We start from the raw sequence: 13,434 nt of genomic DNA on the forward strand, positions 1-13,434 counted from the left end.
CCGCTGCACTCTCACCTCTCTCTGTCTGCTCTGTTCAGTGAGGGGCTGAGAGCCGGAGTCACAGATAACGAGACGCGCCCTTCCTCCCAGTTTACATCATTCACATGCGAATGTTTTTTAGAACGCAAGACGAATAGAATGCAACATGTTTTACATGTAAAATAGTCCATGCTTTTACAACCTAGTTCTCTTGTTCAAATTAGTTATAGTGTTCAGAAACATTTTTGATCATTCATGTTCCATACCTGTCCATTATATAGTGTTAAAAAAGTCATAAAAAATACTTTTAGAAAATCATAAAAGTTATGAAAAGTGCAATAAAACTAAAGCATATATATATATATATATATATATATATATATATATATATATATATATATACACTTCTGGTGAGTGTATAGTCTTCAAAATCTAATGAATCTTATCTTAATGAACGAAACATGTAAGAGTCATAAACTTTTGTTGGTCACAGAGTTTATTTTCTGCAATAATCCAAAATATCCAATGGAAAAATTCTATTGGCTTTTTGTCGAGGGAACCAGGGTGATGCTAACTTCTGGGTAGGGATGTCACGAGAACTGATACTGATGGTATTTGTTTTCTGCAGTAGTGTAGGTACCATTGTTAATGGAGGTACCGAGGTCTGGAACAGATGAGGCAGTAAATACACATAAGTGTTTTAGTCGGTCCACAAGTGGTGAAGAAGAAGAAGAACGCCTACAAGCACACGAGAAAAACTACAGAAATGGCTACAAGTTTAGTTCCCCGACTCATTGAGAGGAAAGATGATATGGAATATGAAAATACTTCGCATTCGAGCCGGATGACAACAAACCTACAATTGATGCTGTGAAGCCGGTGTGCACAGCGAGGAAACACCTGGAATTTGGCGAAGCACCTGAAACACAGGCCCTATATTATGTTTATTTGAGACAGCTGGCATTGTGGCCGTGAAACCAGCTAACGTTATGCTCCATGTAATGTTAGCGATAGCCAGTTATTTGTTAACAACGCTAATGCATTGCAATGTTATAAACTACCTCCTGGGGCGGCTGTGGCTCAGGTGGTAGAGCGGGTTGTCCACTAATCGTAGGGTTGGCGGTTCAATTCCCGGCCCACGTGACTCCACATGCCTTGAGCAAGACATTGAACCCCAAGTTGCTCTCGATGGCAAATTAGTGCCTTCATGGCAGCTCTGCTACCATTGGTGTGTGTGTGTGTGTGTGTGTGTGTGAATGGGTGAATGAGACACAGTGTAAAGCGCTTTGGATAAAAGTGCTATATAAGTGTGCCATTTATCATTTACTCCTAATGGACCACCATGCATCACCATTCAGCCCGTGTCCTGTCAGCTAAATGTAGCTACTGTCACTAATAATTATTCAAATGTTAATGCGTTTAATAAATCTTTCTGTCCTGCAACCATATCAGTGAATTTAAACTAATGCTGGCATTTAGAGTATAAGGTGTGTATGTGTGTGTGTGTGTGTGCGTGTGTGTGTGTGTGTGCGCGCATTTAGGAGTGCACCTTAGCACTTGTACGCTCCACTAATTTATGAGTCATTGTCAGACAGTGTTTGATAACTAAAATACCCCCCCCCCCCCCTCTTTTTGTCTGTATCAGCCAGAGAAGGATGTCCTCCAGGAGGGTTTTTAATTAAATTTTTACCAAGGTATCGACTTTGGTATCGAGTATCGTGTACTTTTGGTGGTATCGGGGAACCAACTACAATATTTTTGGTATCGTGACATCCCTACTTCTGGGGTAGCCTACAAAAATACGTCATCCCTGCAGGATTGCTGACTTAAACATTAGCGTCAGACACTTGAGAAGGGGACATCCCTCTCTCTTAATGCAGAGGTAAAGTCCATCTCTACAGCAGGCAATTATTACATTTATGATGGCGAAGATGCCAACGTGCATGTAACACCAGTCCCATTCACAAAGCACCAGATTTTCTTACAATAAAATTACATCGTGAGAAAACAGCTTATGTTATGTCAATATCATGTAAAAACAACAGAAAAAAATTAATAATGCATGGCTGCTTAGGGTGTCCATATCATTATACCTGGTCTCCTACAAGGAGGGAGGGGGGGGCATGCCACATGATAGAGGAGGCTTATAGATCATTTAGATCATAGCACTTGGGTTAAGTACTGTTGCTGGGTATTGGGTATTGTATGGATATTGCAGGACATTTTGCCAATGCTCAATGCTACAGTGCATTGATGATATTAAGATCACTGGCAGCTTAATAGAAATGCCAAAGACAAAGTATTAAGATGTCTGTGTCAATAACGCTCAGGACATACCACAGTAGTTCCCAAACTATACACTGTAAACGATTTCTCTTGTTTTCACAGTGTTATTCTACTATATTTTCATCTTTTCTTTCTTTCTTCTTTTTTTTTTTTACTGTAAAAACGTTTACAGCATATTGCTTTTAGCAATAATATTGCAGTATTATTGCTGTATTTTCTACTCTGGTGTACTGTAAATTGTTTTTACAGTGACTTCCTGTAATTTATTTTCTTCAAAAAAGAGTGTGAAAATAATTACAGTAATATTTTCAGTAATAATTAAACATTATATAGTAATAATTTGAACACATGTAATATTGTGTAACGGGTATGGAACGTATTCTATACATTTAATATACAGAATTACACAAAAAATGTATACATGAAGTGACTGTCTGTATGTGTGCATCTTCCCCTTTAATTTTCTGACTGCAGCGTGTATTGTTAACTTCCTGTCTTTGCACAACCTCTTCCCTTTCCGCACTGTGTTTACATGGGAGAGATAGGATTTTAATAAGCTCTGATAAATCCAATTTCATCTTTGCCCTAAAAATCACTTCCATCCATGAACTTGGAGCACGTGTTAATTGCAGTGAACTTGAAATTTATTTTACAGAAATGTTGAGGGCAAAAGCACACTGTATGTATGTGTTATCTCTTTGTCAGGTATGTTTTTTGTCATTTGCTAAATCTTTATTTTATTGATTTTATTCTTTTGCACCTCCTCTTTTCTCCCTTTCCACACTTTCTCCCTTTCAACACTGCATGGGAGGGAAATGTTAAGGGCAAAAGCACACACTGTATAAGACTGTGTTATCTCTTTGTCAGAGAGTAAATGGAGAGTTGACCCAGTTGCCGTCTACCTATTTATTTGGTTAAAAGAAAACACAACGCAGACAACAACCAGTTACAATTGTACATACAAACATGTTACACAGAAGACGTTTGACATATTCCTGGTTATATTTTTGTTGATTCATACTTGAGACATTACAATAATAATAATTTAAAATGAGGTAACTCATGTTGGTGTATAGTTAATAATGATTTGTTGTGTATTTGCAGTTCCCAGACCCATCTCCTACCTTAAAATAGCCTTTTACATGGAAACTTTATAATAACCTATTATTCGATGATGTGCTGACATTCAGTAATCACATTAGAATAAATATCTATTATTATTATTAGAGATGCACCGATGTATCGGCCGATAATCGGTATCGGCCGATAAAGGCTATTTTTCTGCTATTGCCTATCGGCCAATAGTTCGAAAACGTTTGATGATCAGGGTGGATTATATTTTGTCAATCAAAAGAGGGCGAGAAAACACATCGATTTCATGCTGTGTGTCAAGATGATGTCTCTTGTGTGGAATGATGACAAAACTGCCATTTTTAATGTCTATAATCTCTGCACTAATAAAATTTTACACCAGATGCTGCAGCAGTGAAGCGGCACTGAGTCTAATCCCCCCCTGAAACCCAACCCCCTCCCCCACTCGCACATTGTTCCCACGCTGAATTAAAGTGCCAGTACACCGTTCAAAGATTTAAATGAAGCTGAGTTGACAAAAAAGTATATATTGCACAGAAAAATATATTTGTAGAGTAGTGTATTTCATATCCAGTTAATGTTAATATGAGTTAATATAATCAAAAAAGGTTTATATTAGGCCTATATATTACCAGTTTGATGTTCACTGATGAAGTAGAAATGCTTTTGTTTGTGTTGAGTGAATGTGAGACTAACAGGAGGGTTTTTTTTTTTTTTTTTTTTTTTAGAATTCAGTCATTGAATTCTGTTAATATGAATTAATAACATTCAATAAGTTAAGAAATCTCACTTTAATCTTCAGAATTTAGTTCATGTGTTAATGTTAATTAGAGTAATGTGTCTTCTGTTTAAGAGACCAAATTACTGTGAACAATCTTGTTGAAATGGAGAGAATAAAGTTTTTATTTGTATTTCCTTCAGAATTCTTTAATTATTTATTATTCGTTTAAAAGAAGGTATAAAAGGCAGAATTATCGGTATCGGCTGATATCACTCTGAATAATCGGTTATCGGTATCGGCTGAGAAATTTAGTATCGGTGCATCTCTAATTATTATTCACTGCAATAACCAGAAACATCTCTGACAATAACACACACGTAAATTGCGTGCTAATACACCTGCCAACACAAGACTTTTCATCAGGCACAGCAGCCTTGGGGGCCAGGCCAGCATCACGGTCTGTAATCTAAATCCATTGGACAAGAAAGGTAAGCGCAAAAATCACATTTACCATCTTAAACAATTTTATTATTTATTTTCTTTATGATTGGCATCATTTAATAGTCATCCATCCATCCATCCATCCATCCATCCATCCATCCATCTTCAATACCACTTATCCTTTTCAGGGTCTCGGGGAACCTGGAGCCTATCACAGGGAGCATCGGGCACAAGGCGGGGTACACCCTGGACAGGGTGCCAATCCATCTCAGGGCACACAATCACACACACACACACACACACACACACACACACACCCATTCATACTCTATGGACATTTTAGACATGCCAATCAACCTACCATGCATGTCTTTGGACTGGGGGAGGAAACCCCCGCAGCACGGGGAGAACATGCAAACTCCACACACACACGGGAATTGAGCCCCGAACCTGGTGGTGTGAGGCGAACGTGCTAAGCCACCGTGCGCCCCATTTAATAGTCATTGTAATTTTAAATATAATTGGTTACTTCGTAACGTGTACCTCAGCAAACAATTTAGCTAGATAGCATTCGTTTATACTACGGGCTTTCCAGTTAGTATTATAGTTAACTGTTTCTAGGTTTGAATCAAATTACTTTTTTTTTTCAAAATCTTTTTGTGTATTTACACTAGTTGACAACTTTCACCAAATGAATAAGGGACATTCATTCACAGGAACTGGTGTGTGTGTGTGTGTGTGTGTGTGTGTGTGTGTGTGTGTGTGTGTTTGTGTGTGTGTGTGTGTTTGTGTGTGCATGTGTCATATCACAGCAAACCAGTGACTCCATTTCCCAGGAGTTCACCTTATCCGGAGTGCTAATCATACACACCTGTTACCAATCTCACACACACTCACTCCACAGTACATAGAGACTGTTTCAACACAGTGACTTGAATACTTGAATACTTCACCTCCTCTATGGATGCGCGAGGAGAGCGAGGAGAGCGAGGAGAGCGAGGAGAGCGAGGAGAGCGAGGAGAGCGAGGAGAGCGAGGAGAGCGTCACGCCAGTGTACATAGGAATGTCTGGCCACCATTCATGTCAGTCCCATTTCCCCTTGTTTTTTATTTTTAATGAATTTACAAATATTTCAACCAAACTTCTTTCACATTGTAATTACGGGGTATTGTTTGTAGAATTTTGAGGAAAATAATTTATTTAATCCATTTTGGATTAAGGCTGTAACATAACAAAATGTGGAAAAAGTGAAGCTTTTTGACATTGGATGTTAACTAATTTCCTTCTACTAAATTCTGATAAAACAGAAATACTTTTATTAGGCCCACGTGTAGCTAGAAGTATTCTTTCTGATCACATGGTTACTCTGGTTGGTCTTTCTGTTTCATCATATGCAGCAGTTGAAGACCTTGGAGTGATTATTGACTCCAGTCTATCATTTGATGCTCATGTAGATAATATTACTAGGATAGCTTTCTTTCATCTCAGAAATATTTCTAAAATAAGAAACATATTGTCACTACATGATGTGGAAATACTAGTTCATGCATTCGTCACCTCTAGATTAGATTACTGTAATGCCTTACTGTCTGGATGTTCCAGTAGGAATATAAATAAGCTCCAGTTAGTCCAGAATGCAGCTGCTAGAGTCCTAACTAGAACTAGAAGATACGACCATATCACACCGATATTATCAGTACTGCATTGGCTCCCAGTGAAATCTCGCATTAATTATAAAATTCTATTATTAACCTATAAAGCACTAAACGGTCTCGTGCCACAATATCTAAGCGACCTTTTGGTTTTATATGATTCGCCACGCCTACTTAGATCAAAAGGTGCAGGCTATTTGTTGGTACCTGGAATAGCGAAGGCTACAGCAGGGGGAAGAGCTTTCTCTTATAGAGCCCCACAGTTATGGAACAGTCTTCTTATTAGTGTTCGGGACTCAGACACAGTCTCAGTGTTTAAGTCTAGGCTTAAAACGTTTTTGTTTAGTCAAGCCTACCCTGACTAGATTCTGTTCTACTACTTCGCAGTCATAATAATCTTTTTTCTCCCTCTCTCCTTTCGCCGAGCCCGACACGAATTTATGGAGATACTAGAGATCCAGATCCTTTCTTCCTCTGGATGGAGCTCAAATCTTCTCTAATTCCAGACTGCTGGGACTACGGCTGCTCCTAACGCCATACAGACTTCATATAAATCCATAATGAACTTTTTCACACTATCTGTTGTTACCCAGATGAGGATGGGTTCCCTTCTGAGTCGGGTTCCTCTCAAGGTTTCTTCCTCTTAAAACATCTTAGGGAGTTTTTCCTTGCCACCGTCGCCACTCAGTGGCTTGCTCAGTTGGGATAAATTCACACCTTTAATATCTGTATACCATGTTGATATTTCTGTAAAGCTGCTTTGAGACAATGTCTATTGTAAAAAGCGCTATACAAATAAAATTGAATTGAATTGAATTGAAGCTCTGTGAATACTTTCCGGATGCACTGTATATCTGCTATCCTCGCTACAGTCTAAAAACCACCTAAAGCTAAGATGCATACAGCTTTTTTTATCAGAGTTTGCTGACTTCCTGTTAATGTTGAGAATGAAGTTTGACAGAATTCTAATTGTGGGAGATTTTAACATCCATGTGGACCGGAGTGATTCTGTGGCGGTTAAGGAATTTCTGTCGCTACCTGATTGTTTTAACTTCACACAGTTTGTAACTGACCCGACTCATAACAAGGGCCATACCCTGGACTGTCAGGCCATTCAGCTGTCTTCTTTAACCTGGAACTGTATCATCCAAGTGAGCCTACCATCCAAACAGTAACCTTCCGGAAGTGGAAGTCTATTGATCAGACCGTTTTCTCCAATTCGGTTGTTTCCACCTTAAGCGATCTTCATCCCTCATCGCTGGAGGAGAAAGTTCTGCAGTTAAATTCTGCTCTTGCTACTAATCTTGACTCTTTTGCTCCCCTAACGTCCTGTAAGGTTACATTCGCCCACTCTGTTCCCAGGTATAATGACAATCTGCGCTCTAGAAAGGCTGCTTGTCGGAAAATGGAGCGTAAATGGTGCCTTACTGGCTTGAATGTCTACTATCAAGCGTGGAAGGATCTTCTGGTTGATTACAGAGCATTAAACCCAGACACTTGTTCCAAACCATGAACAGACTGCTTCAAGTTAATGTTGTTACCACTTTGCGTGTTTCTCATGTATGTTTTCTCTATGTAATTTTTTTCTTCAGTTTTTTAATTCTAAAATTGATAATGTTTGCACAGAAATTTCTGTTACACCTGATGACACTTCACTCCTTCATCCATCTGGGTTCAATGGCGTTTCTTTCACTCATTTCTCACTACTCGATTCTGAGGCTCTCACAAGGGAGGTACCAGCATGAAATCAACCACTTGCTTGCTTGATCCAATTCCCACAAACCTATTTAAATCATGCTTCGATGTTTGGTGCCCTGCTATCCTCGGTATTATAAATGAATCATTGGAGACTGGGGTCGTTCCAGCAGTACTAAAGTCTGCTGCTGTTACACCTGTACCAAAGAAGGAAAATGATGCCGTGGATGATTTGAACAATTTTCGTCCCATCTCAAATATTCCATTTTTGGCAAAAATACTTGAGCGTGTTGTTACCTCTGAACTGTGTAATCATCTTACAATTAATAACCTCTTTGAACCCCTTCAGTCAGGTTTTCATAAATCTCACAGTACTGAAACGGTGTTGGTCAGAGTTACCAATGACTTGTTGATGGCCTCTGATTCTGGAGCTACTTCCATTCTTATTCTTCTTGATAGAGAAGAGCTGCTTAAAGCTGCTTTCAATACTGTGGATCATGGTCTTTTCCTTACCTGCCTTGAAAGTGTTTTTGGTGTTTCAGGGACAGTTTTAAACTGGTTTAAATCCTATTTTACTGACTGTTCCCAGTTTATTTCTGTGGTGGCTACAGGTCTGACACTAGCTCTGCGCTCATTGGTGTTCCTCAGGGATCGGTTTTAGGCCCTTTACTTTTCAATATTTACCTATCTCCACATGGGGATCTGCTGTGATTGCTTGGCCTCCATTATCACTTTTATGCAGATGATTCCCAAATCTACATTCACTCAAAATCTGGTGAAAACCTTGATGGTTTTCTTTCTGACTGTATTTCTGAGATAAAAAATGGATGAATAATAATTTTCTGTGCCTGGATAGCGGGAAAACTGAAGTTATGCTTATAGGTTCCCGTCATTATATTCTCAAAGCTGGTCCACTGACTGTTTGTTGATGGCTCTGTTCTAGAGACTCAAAGTAAGATGAGGAACCTTGGAGTAATTTTTTATACCAGCCTTACATTAGATTCTTTTGTTCAGAGCACTGTTAAAACATCCTTTTTTTTCACCTCAGAAATATAGTAAGACTGCACCCTATGCTAAACTTCTCTGAAGCTGAAAAGCTGATTAACTCATTTGTTGTCACTCGGTTGGATTACTGTAACGCCGTTTTAGCTGGCGTGTCTAAATCCACAATCAATAAACTGCAATATGTACAAAACTCCTGTATCCTGAATGGGACCAGGACATGCAGTCATATTACTCCTGTTCTGGAGTCCTTACACTGGTTCCCGGTCAGGTTCCGTGTTGATTTTAAAATTATGATGCTGACATACAAAGCATTACATGGCATGGCTCCTAATTACTTATCTGCTTTATTAATTCCTTACACCCCAAATCGTAGACTGCACTCCTCACAGATTTTAAGTAGGTTTGTGGAACATTTAACAAATTACACTATGGGTGACGGGGCTTTTTCTGTCTCTGCTCCTTCACTTTGGAACTCTCTTCCTCTTGAACTTAGGGAAGCTCAGACCTTTGACATTTTTAAAGCTCAACCCAAGACATACTTCACATGCATTTGACTGTTGATGTCTACTTTTATTATTATTATTATTATTATTATTATTATTATTGTTATTCTTATTAACGTTTATTTAAAAAAATTCTGTGTACTGTTTATTTTGTGCACAGTGCTTTTTAGAATCTGATTTTAAAGGCGCTTTATAAAATAAAGTTAATTATTATTATTAAGAAATAGTTTATGGGCTGTCAAAAGAAGATATGTTGAAGATGTACAACGGGGGTGTGTTTAGGTTGGATCAAACTAGGAAGACCTTTTTAAGAAGAATTTATTTTATGTTGAGCCTACTGATATTTATTTGGGCATTGATGCAAACGGTAAGGAGCATTTCTGTCAGTATATGCGTGTCAAAGAAACACTTAAGTCACTCATCAGTTAGAAAACATATACAGTGGGGGAAATAAGTGTTGAACGCGTCAGCATTTTTTTGCAGGAAATATATTTCCAATGAGGCTATTCAAATGATATTTTGCCTATTGTTTTCTCTGTGACGATGATACCTGCTGCCTCAAAGTGTTTCTGGAGCTCTTTCTGAGTGGTCCTTGGCTCTTGGGCTACTCTTCTGACTATTCTTCTGACTGCCTGGTCAGAAATCTTACAAGGAGCTCCTGTGCGTGGCCGGTTGATGACGGAGTGATGTTGCTTCCACTTGCGGGTAAAGGCCCCAATCATGCTTACTGGAGTATTCAGAAGTTTTAAAATACGTCTGTATCTGATTCCATCAATATGTTTTGCAACAATAAGGTTGTGAAGGTCTTGGGAGTGCTCTGTGCATCAATTATTGCAAGTTGCACAGGCCCTGAAGCAGCAAAGCATCCCCACACCATCACATTTCCACCACCATGCTTAGCCGTAGGTATAATGTTCTTTTTGTGGAATTCTGTGTTTGGTTTACTCCAGATGTAACAGGACCCCTGTCTTCCAAACAATTACACTTTTGGCTCATCAATCTACAGAACATTTTCCCAAAAGGTTTGAGGATCATCAAGGTGTGTTTTGGCAAAATTCAGACGAGCCTTAATGTTCTTCTTGGTTAGCAGTGGTTTTCTCCTCGCTACCCTTGCATGGATGGCATTTTTGCCCAGTGTCTTTGTGATAATGGAGTCATGAACAGTGATCTTTATTGATGCAAGAGAGGCCTGTAGGTCCTTTGATGTTGTCCTTGGCTCTTTTGTGACTTCCTGGATGAGTAGTTGCTGTGCTCTTGGAGGAATTTTGGAAGGTCGGCCACTTCTGGGAAGGTTCACTACTGTGCAGAGTTTTTCCATTTGGAGATAACGGCTCTCGCTGTGGTTCTTTGGAGTCCCAGAGCCTTTGAAATAGCTTTGTAACCCTTCACAGACTGATGTATTTCAATCACCTTCTTCCTCTTCATTTCAGGAATTTCTTTCAACTTTGGCATAGTGTGTTACTGGATAAGACCTTTTAACCAACTTCATGCTGTTGAAAAAGGTCTATTTAAGTGTTGATTTGATTGAACAGGGTTTGCAGTAATCAGGCCTGGTTGCGTCTAGTCCAGCTGAACCCCATTATGAATGCAGTTTCATAGATTTGGGGAACTAGTAACTATGGGAGCAAATACATTTTAACACAGGCCTAGTTGGTATTGGATAACTTTTCTGCTCCAATAAATAGCACTGTCATTTAAAAACTGTATTTTCTATTTACACAGGTTGCCTTTGTTTTATCTTATTTACAGATTTTGTTTTAATGTCTGAAACAATTTACTATGAGAACAACAAAAGAAATCAGGAGAATACTTTTTCACAGTACTGAATGTCTGATTTTACTCCAGTTCTTCCAGTTTTCAATTTATTCTATTTAGCATTGTTGTATTTGTGTATGTAAAATTATACAGAGCCTTTTTTTTGTGATAAGTCCATTGACCTAATGTAAATAAGTATTATGTTACATTCCATATAGTTATAGTTGTTTATAAGGTCTTACCTATAATATAGGAAATATAACATTATAATTTATGTAATAACTATATATAATATTATAATTGTCATTGTAATAATATTCTAATGTAGTCTATGTACAACCCCTTGCAAAAAGTCTATGTTTCACCCCTTGTGAAACATACCTCAAACAAATGAAATGAAATTCTTTTAATGAATGGGATATTTTTGTAAGTTCAAGTAAAAATGTATAGAATCAGTTTGTAATTTGCATTTCTAAAACAAATGCCCTGACAAGAGGATTATAAAACTCTCTCAATAAGGAAATCTGACACAGACTGTGGCAAAAGATGTCGGTTGTTCCCAGTCAGCTGTGTCTAAAATTTGGTGCAATATAAACAAAATTGGAAGTTTATAATAGGAAAACATAAGGGTAGACCAAGGAATACACCAAAAATCAGGATAGAAAACAATATGCCTTTGTTATTAATTAAATTATATGCAACAAAACAAATGAAAAACAAATGGATGGAAACAGTAGTCAATGTTTATGACAGTGGGCTAAAGAGAAGTCAATCATGTAGTGTGGATGATTGGATGAAAGTGATATTCAGTGATAAATCACGAATCTGGAGTGGCCAAGGAGATGATACTGGAACTTTTGTCTGGTGCCACTCTAATGAAACATATAAAGATGACTCCCCAGGGCTTTACAGTGACTAAAAAGCACTTTGTGCGACTGTGTGACCTGTTCGGAATTTGTACATAAACAAATTGTATATAAACAAGTGTAACACTGGACATCATCTGCTTCTCTCAACTCGCCGATCTCACAAACTACCATCTTTTATTGATCACGCAGAATTACCTGAATCTGCGACTGTGACAAACTTGTGTAGCCACAGCAGCGTCGGGCGCCAGCAAATTAATAATAATGCTAACACTACAAGATTGGGTGTAATTCAAACTTCTGTATTAAATAATTCCTCACCAATCATAATCAAGAGTAGCGACTATTCAGTCTGCAACCATACAGTACACTGCTGCTCTTCCTTCACCAACTATAATAAACAGCAAATTCACTTCATTTAAACTCACGGTTGCCAGATATCACTAGAAAAGTCAACTCCAGTTTTTATGTTGTATTTAATCCCCCAAAAACGCAATATTATCAGCAGACATGGCAAAACTGTACTGAGGGAACCCATCTAAAAGGAACAATAGATAAACAAACAAAAAAACTAATAAAATGTAAAGACAGAAAATGTGCTTAGTTATAAATAAATCATTTAATATAAAAAATAGATATTATAATAAACTACATTATATTATATAAAATATCAATAAAATGATAAATGAAATAATGTTTACTATGGGTTGGATTTATCAATTTGATATTAAGATTAGTTTGCTATCTCATTAAGCTTAGTTTGCTTAGAAGGCTATTAGCTTTCTTTTTCCTAATATGGATCATTTTTGTGTTAGTCTACTTTTACTTAAGACTCTTTATTGTTTAAAATATTTAAAAAATAAATATTTTATGCTTGTTTATTTATCAAATAACCAACAGTATTTCTCATTGCTATTATTTTAATTCAATCAGTGACCATGAGCATAGAGCTTACATTTAACTGTTTATGACCTCCTGATTAAAGCTTAAACAAAAAAAGATTGGTATCTGGATCGGTCATAAAAATCCTGATCGGAGCATCCCTAATGAACACCATTAAACTAAAGTGCTTTGCATCTGACGGATAAATGAACTCACCCAGTCACATCCTATATGAGATTATTCAGATATATACACAATACACACAGAGCAGGTCTAGAACTGACTCCAGCCCAGACCCATGACAGTGGAAAATGTCTAATAGTGCAGCTTTAAATATACTTAAGAGGAGCAGACTCCAAACACTGAACATTGAGGTTTATTATATTTGTTTACAAGGTGGAACAGGTTAACAGTGTTTTTTTTTCATTTGACTAATAAATTAAATTTTTGTAATAAGGAGCACAAGTGCTCCTAAAATAAATTATTACCATAGAGCCCTACTCCCTGAACAAAACAATCAAATTTCACCACTCATTTATGATCTGGGGTTGCATGTC

This window comes from Ictalurus punctatus, chromosome 21 (assembly GCF_001660625.3).
Source record: "Ictalurus punctatus breed USDA103 chromosome 21, Coco_2.0, whole genome shotgun sequence".
Lineage (NCBI taxonomy): Eukaryota > Metazoa > Chordata > Actinopteri > Siluriformes > Ictaluridae > Ictalurus > Ictalurus punctatus.